Genomic DNA, 8,017 nt, shown 5'->3' on the forward strand with positions numbered 1-8,017 from the left:
CAACGTGTTAAATATTACTAATTAGGTGACAATACTATGAAATTTTCCTCTCTCACACATCCTTTACTTTTGCATGTGAATGGTTGTGCTCAGTCGCTCAGTCTTGTCCACCTCTTTGCAACCCTATGACCTGTAACCTGCCAGGCTCCTCTGTCCATGGGATTTTTCAGGAATACTGGAGTGCTGTTTCCTACTCCAGGGGATCTTCCCAACCCAGGGAGCAAACCTGCGTCTCTTGCATCTCCTGCATGGATACTTTACCACTGCACCACCTAGAAGCCCATGTGAATACTTATGATCACTGACAGCCGGATGAGCTATCTTTTTGTTTTTACCTCTTGAAAATTTTAAATATATATAAAGAAAACTATGGTAGTTTTTTCACAGATGTATCAAAAGCTATTGGAGGGAGGTCATTATGACACTGAAGTGATGATTACTTTTTAGACATATGCAGACCAGGGTCAGACCAAATATTAGAACAAAGATGCTCGTATCTCCTATCACTTGGGAAATTACAAGAGTTTGGGGGCTTTTGCCCGTAATTGGGGATAGACACCAATAAATGTATTTTCTATAATCTCACAGGGTCTTCACATAGTAAGTACTATGCAAGTCTTTGTTATGTAAGTAAGCAAGAAATAACTATAGACTCTTTAGTGGGTATGGGAATTGCAGGGTAAGGTTAAAGTATTTTCAATTTTTAATTGCTTATTTTTACAAATAAGTGTTTCTCCCAAATTTCTAATGATTAAGTGACTTGTAGAATTTGTGTTTTATAAATAATTGTGTTGTACAATTAGGTCTAATGCATAGAAAAATGTGCATTTATTTTACATTTTGGCCAAGTAAGCATGTCAATTATTCTTTTATGTATAGCATTAAAATTACGTTGTCTTAAAAAAGATATGTTCCATAAAATTTCTTTTCTTATACTGGTAAACATAACAGATTTTCTTTAACTTTTCATTCATCAGGTTATAGAAATTCTCCAGTGTTAACTGCACTGTACTCAAACATACATAAACTAAAGAGCACTATGCATGATCCTTGTGTTCAAAACTTGGTCAAAAGTTTTTCACCTTGGATTGTATACCATAGAGCTTTGAAAATTTTCAAGTAGAAAATACAACCTTGATAGTGTAGAATTGTAATTTTCTTATTTAAAAAAACCCTACCTGATTATCTGGGCTTGAATTGTAATTTTAAGTTTAGTTTTGTTATTTTACTCAGTTTACACTTTAAAATAACAGGATGAATTTGAATATTCATAAGTACATTATTATCTGTACCTATGAATATTAAAAATAGCTTAAAAATAGCTGGAGTAACTTTTTTCCCTTGTAATATGACCTGTCAATCAATCAGCAGCCCTCCCTGCTTCACTTTTCTGTGCCAAAATCCCCTGCTTCTGGGTTGTTTGGCTCTGAGTTAGCACTCAAAAGCTGAAATCCTACACTGAATAAATGGTCAATATTTATTTTATAAGTCTCCTGCTTTTATATCAGAATGGTGGATCATGTCATGCAGAAGTGAAATCTCAAGAGTGCTAATTAAATATCAAGAATTCAAACCTACATAAAATGCATTTTTCTAAATGGCACATTTCAGTTGGCCTCAGATTTCAGATTCAATACTTCAGAACCTCTTTGTCCATTCAGATGTCCAGGAAGTACTGATCTGTGACAGACCCACTAACAAGGTTTTAGCTACCATGTGAGTTCTGAAAGGCTATGCAAAAGAACAGCAGCCACAACCCTGCATCTCATTCAGCCCAGAAGTTTGTCTTGCTTTTGTTCTGCAGCTCTCTGGAGACTGTTATCCACATAAAGCCAAAATATCCAAACAACCCTATTTTAATGGGCTTCAGTTGTTGATTTGGAGTTAGTTTCCCTTACTTCATCATTTCTCAAAGGTACACGTTGAAACACCATGAAATTGAATGAATGTGTTGCTCAATTTTGGTTAGAAGAGTTGGTTTACTTTAGGAGAAGTGGGGCCCAACTGGATCACAGTTAGAAGGATGTAAAAGTACATTAACAGCAGACTTGCTTGGGAAGTGAAATCGTAGCTTTTCAGTAACAGGGTGTGTGTGTGTGCACGTATTTGTGTGTGTGTTTGAATGTCTAAATCTTTGTTTCTGGAAATTAAAGGTAACTGTTAACTTACTACTGACTCAAATAATAATATGGTTAATCATAATCTGGTTAAGGTATTTATATTTAAACTTTAAGCAAATTGTTACTTTACAGTAAGTACCTTATGCATATATTTTTACAGAGATAATGAGGATCTGGAGCATAGTGATGGTTTCATACAGAAGTTATATCCCTATATTGAAATGATAACATGAGTTAACCCTTGTCAGTCAGATAGATAACACAGTTTGATGACGTATCCTCTGGTATTTATTTACTTTTTAAGATGTCAGCATAAAAATCAGATTTTCTGTCTTATTTATGCTGTTGGGGCCAGTGTGAGGAAAGCAGGAGAGACTCCATCTTGAAGCCTGTCATCCGTCTTAAAGACAGGATGTGACCTGGGCCTGAACCCTGCCCACGAGTGAGGAAACCGTTGCGAGTGAAAACCAGGTCTCCTGGAGAATTCCCTGCTTACAGTTTGCAAACAGAGATTGTAGTTGAGATCAGGCTGCCCCTGTTGGATTAACTGTGGAGACATCCCCCCTTGATGTATAATCATCGTTCCCCCTCTTTAACCTTAATTAATTGTTTGTTCTCCTAGCACCTACTTGTTGTAAAACTCAATCATCTACAACAAAGAGGTTGCTAACATGTAACCAGTCACGTAGTTGGGGGTATAAAACTGGGCCTCTCAGAAACATCCGGGTCCTTGTTGGGAACTGATCCAGCTTGGGCCCGCTGGCGTAATAAACTGTACTCGACTGTCTTGAGTGTCCTCCGAGGTGTGTTTTGCAACTCTGGATTCCACAACAATGCTGTTATCAATTCTTTAGAAAATCCTCTCATTCACATTTAATATGGTTTGCATACTCTCTGTATATACATGTAGTATATTTTGTAAATGTAAATGTATGTAGTTTTTTATAAAATATAGGTAACTTGTCCAAAATTGTGTGAATGCCACTCAGCTGACAAAGTGGGAGGAGCACTTAGAAGTGGGGAAATTTGGGTTGCTAATCTCAGTTTTGCTTCAGAGTGTTAGTGTAAGTTTGTGTGCACAATGCACAGTGAGGCCCAACAAACTGAAACCTCTGAGTTTGGAGCAGAGAAAGGTTTATTGCACGGCCTTGCAAGGAAGACAGGTGACTCATGCCCTAAAAAGCCTCAGCTTCCCTGAGGGTTTCTGCAAAGCATTTTTAAAAGCCAGGTGAGGAATGAGCAGTCACAGGGGATATGATCAGTTGGGTCACAATTCTCTGATTCATGGATGCTGAGATGGTGTCACAGGGGTGACCTTTAACAGTCCTTAGGCTCCAGGAGGCCTGGGGCTATGTGTTCATGGTCAACAATTAGTTAACATCTTCCATTTGGTGGGAGGTTGTTTCACAACTGTAAAACAACGCAGGAAATGTGCATCAAATACTGTTATTCAATAGGTTCTTCAGAAAGTAGAGGGTTCCAGGAAGGCCCCTTAGGGTCCTCTTAATTACAGGTGCGGCTGTTGACTTAGAGCATTTCATACATCAGGAGCACCATCACCATGACCATCTTTGTCCAGGTTCACTGTCTAAACTGCCTTTCACATCTGACATCACACAGGACAATTCTACCCATCTTTGTCTTTCAGAACCTGTTCCCCATGGATGCTTTTTCCAGCTTCTGGCCCAAACTCATCTCTCTCTCTCTTTTACAAATTGGTAGAACCATAATATGTTATCACCTTGGACTGCAAGGAGATCCAACCAGTCAATCCTGAAGGAAATCAGTCCTAAATATTTATTGGAAGGACTGATGCTGAAGCTGAAACTCCAGTATTTTGGCCACCTGATGGGAAGAACCAACTCATTGGAAAAGACCCTGATGCTGGGAAAGATTGAAGACGGGAGGAGAAGGGGATGACAGAGGATGAGATGGTTGGATGGCATCACCAACTCAATGGACATGAGTTTAGGTAAGCTCCGGGAGTTGGTGATGGACAGGGAGGCCTGGCATGCTGCAGTCCCTGGGGTCGCAAGGAGTCGGACACGACTGAACGACTGAACTGAATATATTAATACTGTAAATGTCTTACAAAGTAACATAAGCAAACGTAACCATTAAAATAGTTATCCATCCAACCACCTCTGAGACAGAATGGGATCCTGCTTAAACACTGGCATTGACAAGTTTAGAAAATTAGGACAAATTTCATTTTAGTCTCTCAAAAGCCCAACTATTAAGAACCTCACATTCAAGTTACCCAAATTCTGTTACAGAGCTGAAAAGAAAGTCAGTACACTGCATAAATGGAAACTTGCAAATATTAAAGTCAAATATATTTTTCTTTGTATTAACAAAACCACTTTACTCTCCCCAGAGAATGTCTACTTCTAGACCTCGAATATACCCCTTGTCTGAAAATGCAGAATATATTTGGCTGGTAAGCAGATAGGATCTTTGCTCTGTGAAGAGGCATTTCCTGTCCTTCAGTATGGGAGCAGTGAGAGAAGAAGGGCATCTACCTTACATGCACACACCACACACAGACACACACATACACAAACATGACACACACACTTCACACACACCACATACACACCGTGCACACACCACATACACACACACACACACCACACACACACCACATTTCACACACATATACACTACACACACACCACACACACACTGCACACACACACCACACATCACACACACATACACACTACACATACACACACCACACACACACACTGCACACACCACACACACCCTTAAACATACTCCCCTGCCTTTATCTTTGCAAACCCAGTCCAAGTTGTGAGGAGGGATGTAGGAATTAACATACTCACTTTACTCCTATAATATGTGTACTTACAAAATCATTTTTGGAGAAATAATAAAAAGATGGAAAATGAATCCTAATAAATAACATGCTTTCCCATGATAAGGAATGCTCCCAACATCTTTTACTAGATAAATCAAGCTCACCAAGTCACCCATGTTGTAGAAATACATTACATTTTATTTTCAATCTAAAGAAATGCAGTTAAAGACAAATTGCTATTTATCCTCAGTTCTTGATCAGAAAGTGGGATTAAACATAAACTCTTTACTTGAATGGATGAAAGTGAATACATACACACACACACACACACACACACACACACGTGTGTGTGTGTGTGTGTGTGTGTATATATTCATAATAGCTATTGTGGCCATTGTGAAAAATTCTGTTTCAAATCAAATAAATGATTTTTTTTAATCAAGTACTCTGTCCTATTAAAAACTCAAAAATATATTTTAAAATTTTGGCTGAGAGAGTGTTGTTTGTCTAATTTGAGTAGTTTTAATTAGGTTTTGTTTTTCTGAACCTTTACAGAAATGTTTCCGGCTCTGCCAATTTGTGCTGGTAAGTTTGGAGATTCTTTTTCCAAAAGAAAATCTGTCTTTGATTTTTATGAGTAAGCATTTTCCCAGGATTTGAAAAAGGACTCCAGTCATACAACAAAATTACTTTGCAAGAAAAAATGAATACACTGGCAAATTAAGTCATTTCACAAACCAATAAGGCTGAGAAAGCAGTTTTACTTCATTAACCATTTTATCTCATTATGTTATTAGAAAGATTTGATTTTGTGATTTAAAAACATAAGAGGAAGATATATCTTAAAATTGTAGGGATCAGTAAAAATATAGTTCCTCTGAGAATTTTTAATTAAAAAAAAATAATACAGGATGGAAAACAATTTGTAATTGTCTAGCACAATAAAGAAATTTCATGCCTTGTATTCCAGAATTTACATTTCTAGAAAAACTCTGAGGTATATGCACAAAAAGATACATACAAAAATATTTATTGCAAAATGACTGATAGAAACAAAATAATAGTTAAAAATTAAAAGTCAACCAAGAGGAGGTAGATTAAATATGTTATATTTGTATGATAGGATATAGCATATGTGTTAAACTGAATGAACTAAAATTAATACATGAAGAATAAATCTCAAATTATGATGATAACATAATTACAAAATGAGAAGATAATGCAAAATGTATGGTACTATGTATGCTTTACAACAAAACACAAAAATACTACATAATATTCAAGAATACATATAAATGTACATGAAATATGTTCAAAAGACTAAAAACATGTATACTAAGTTTGTGATAGTATTTATCTCAAGACATAAATGACTAGTTATGGAGGGAGAGACTTCAAATGTGTCTATAATATGTGTTAATGATTATATAAAAACATATAAAGCAAGTTATAACAAATTATGGAGAAGACAATGGCAACCTACTCCAGTATTCTTGCCTGGAAAATCCCATGGGTGGAGGAGCCTGGTAGGCTGAAGTCTATGGGGTTGTGAAGAGTTGGAGACCACTGAGCGACTTCAATTTCACTTTTCGCTTTCATGCATTGGGGAAGGAAATGGCAACCCACTCCAGTGTTCTTGTCTGGAGAATCCCAGGGATGGGGGAGCCTGGTGGGCTGCCATCTATGGGGTCACACAGAGTCGGACACGACTGAGGTGACTTAGCAGAAGCAGCAGCATAACAAATTATAAATTATAAAATTTATGGTTGGTGGGTAAATGATTATGCATTATACTTTCTGCAAATATTTATTTGTTTTGGAATTTCTTGACAATAATCACAAGCAAACCCAGGAAATACATTTAGTAAAATTTTAGTTACTGAAATAAAGATAATCATCCCTTCTGTTGGTTATTTGATGTATTTGATATTAGTTCAGTTCAGTCACTTAGTTGTGTCCGACTCTTTGCGACCCCATGAATTGCAGCATGCTGGGCCTCCCTGTCCATCACCAACTCCCGGAGTTCACTCAAACTCACGTCCATCGAGTTGATGATGCCATCCAGGCATCTCATCATCTGTCGTCCCCTTCTCCTCCTGCCCCCAATCCCTCCCAGCATCAGAGTCTTTTCCAATGAGTCAGCTCTTCACATGAGGTGGCCAAAGTACTGGAGTTTCAGCTTTAGCATCATTCCTTCCAAAGAACACCCAGGGCTGATCTCCTTTAGAATGGACTGGTTGGATCTCCTTGCAGTCCAAGGGACTCTCAAGAGTCTTCTCCAACACCACAGTTCAAAAGCATCAGTTCTTCAGCGCTCAGCTTTCTTCACAGTCCAACTCTCACATCCATACATGACTACTAGAAAAACCATAACCTTAAATAGATGGACTTTTGTTGGCAAAGTAACATCTCTGCTTTTGAATATGCTCTCTAGGTTGGTCATAACTTTCCTTCCAAGGAGTAAGCGTCTTTTAATTTCATGGCTGCAGTCACCATCTGCAGTGATTTTGGAGCCCCCAAAAATAAAGTCTGATACTGTTTCCACTGTTTCCCCATCTATTTCCCATGAAACGATGGTAACAGATACCATGATCTTAGTTTTCTGAATGTTGAGCTTTAAACCAATTCTTTCACTCTCCTCTGTCACTTTCATCAAGAGGCTTTTTAGTTCCTCTTCACTTTCTGCCATAAGGGTTGTGTCATCTGCATATCAGAGGTTATTGATATTTCTCTCAGCAGTCGTGATTCCAGCTTGTGTTTCTTCCAGCCCAGCATTTCTCATGATGTACTCTGCATATAACTTAAATAAGCAGGGTGACAATATACAGCCTTGACATACTCCTTTTCCTGTTTGGAACCAGTCTGTTGTTCCATGTCCGGTTCTAACTGTTGCTTCCTGACCTGCATATAGGTTTCTCAAGAGGCAGGTCAGGTGGTCTGGTATTCCCATCTCTTTCAGAATTCTCCACAGTTTATTGTGATTCACATAGTCAAAGGCTTTGGCATAGTCAATAAAGCAGAAATAGATGTTTTTCTGGAACTCTCTTGCTTTTTCGAAGATCCAGCGGGTGTT

Source organism: Bos javanicus, chromosome 14 (genome assembly GCF_032452875.1).
Source record: "Bos javanicus breed banteng chromosome 14, ARS-OSU_banteng_1.0, whole genome shotgun sequence".
In the NCBI taxonomy this organism is placed as follows: Eukaryota; Metazoa; Chordata; class Mammalia; order Artiodactyla; family Bovidae; genus Bos; species Bos javanicus.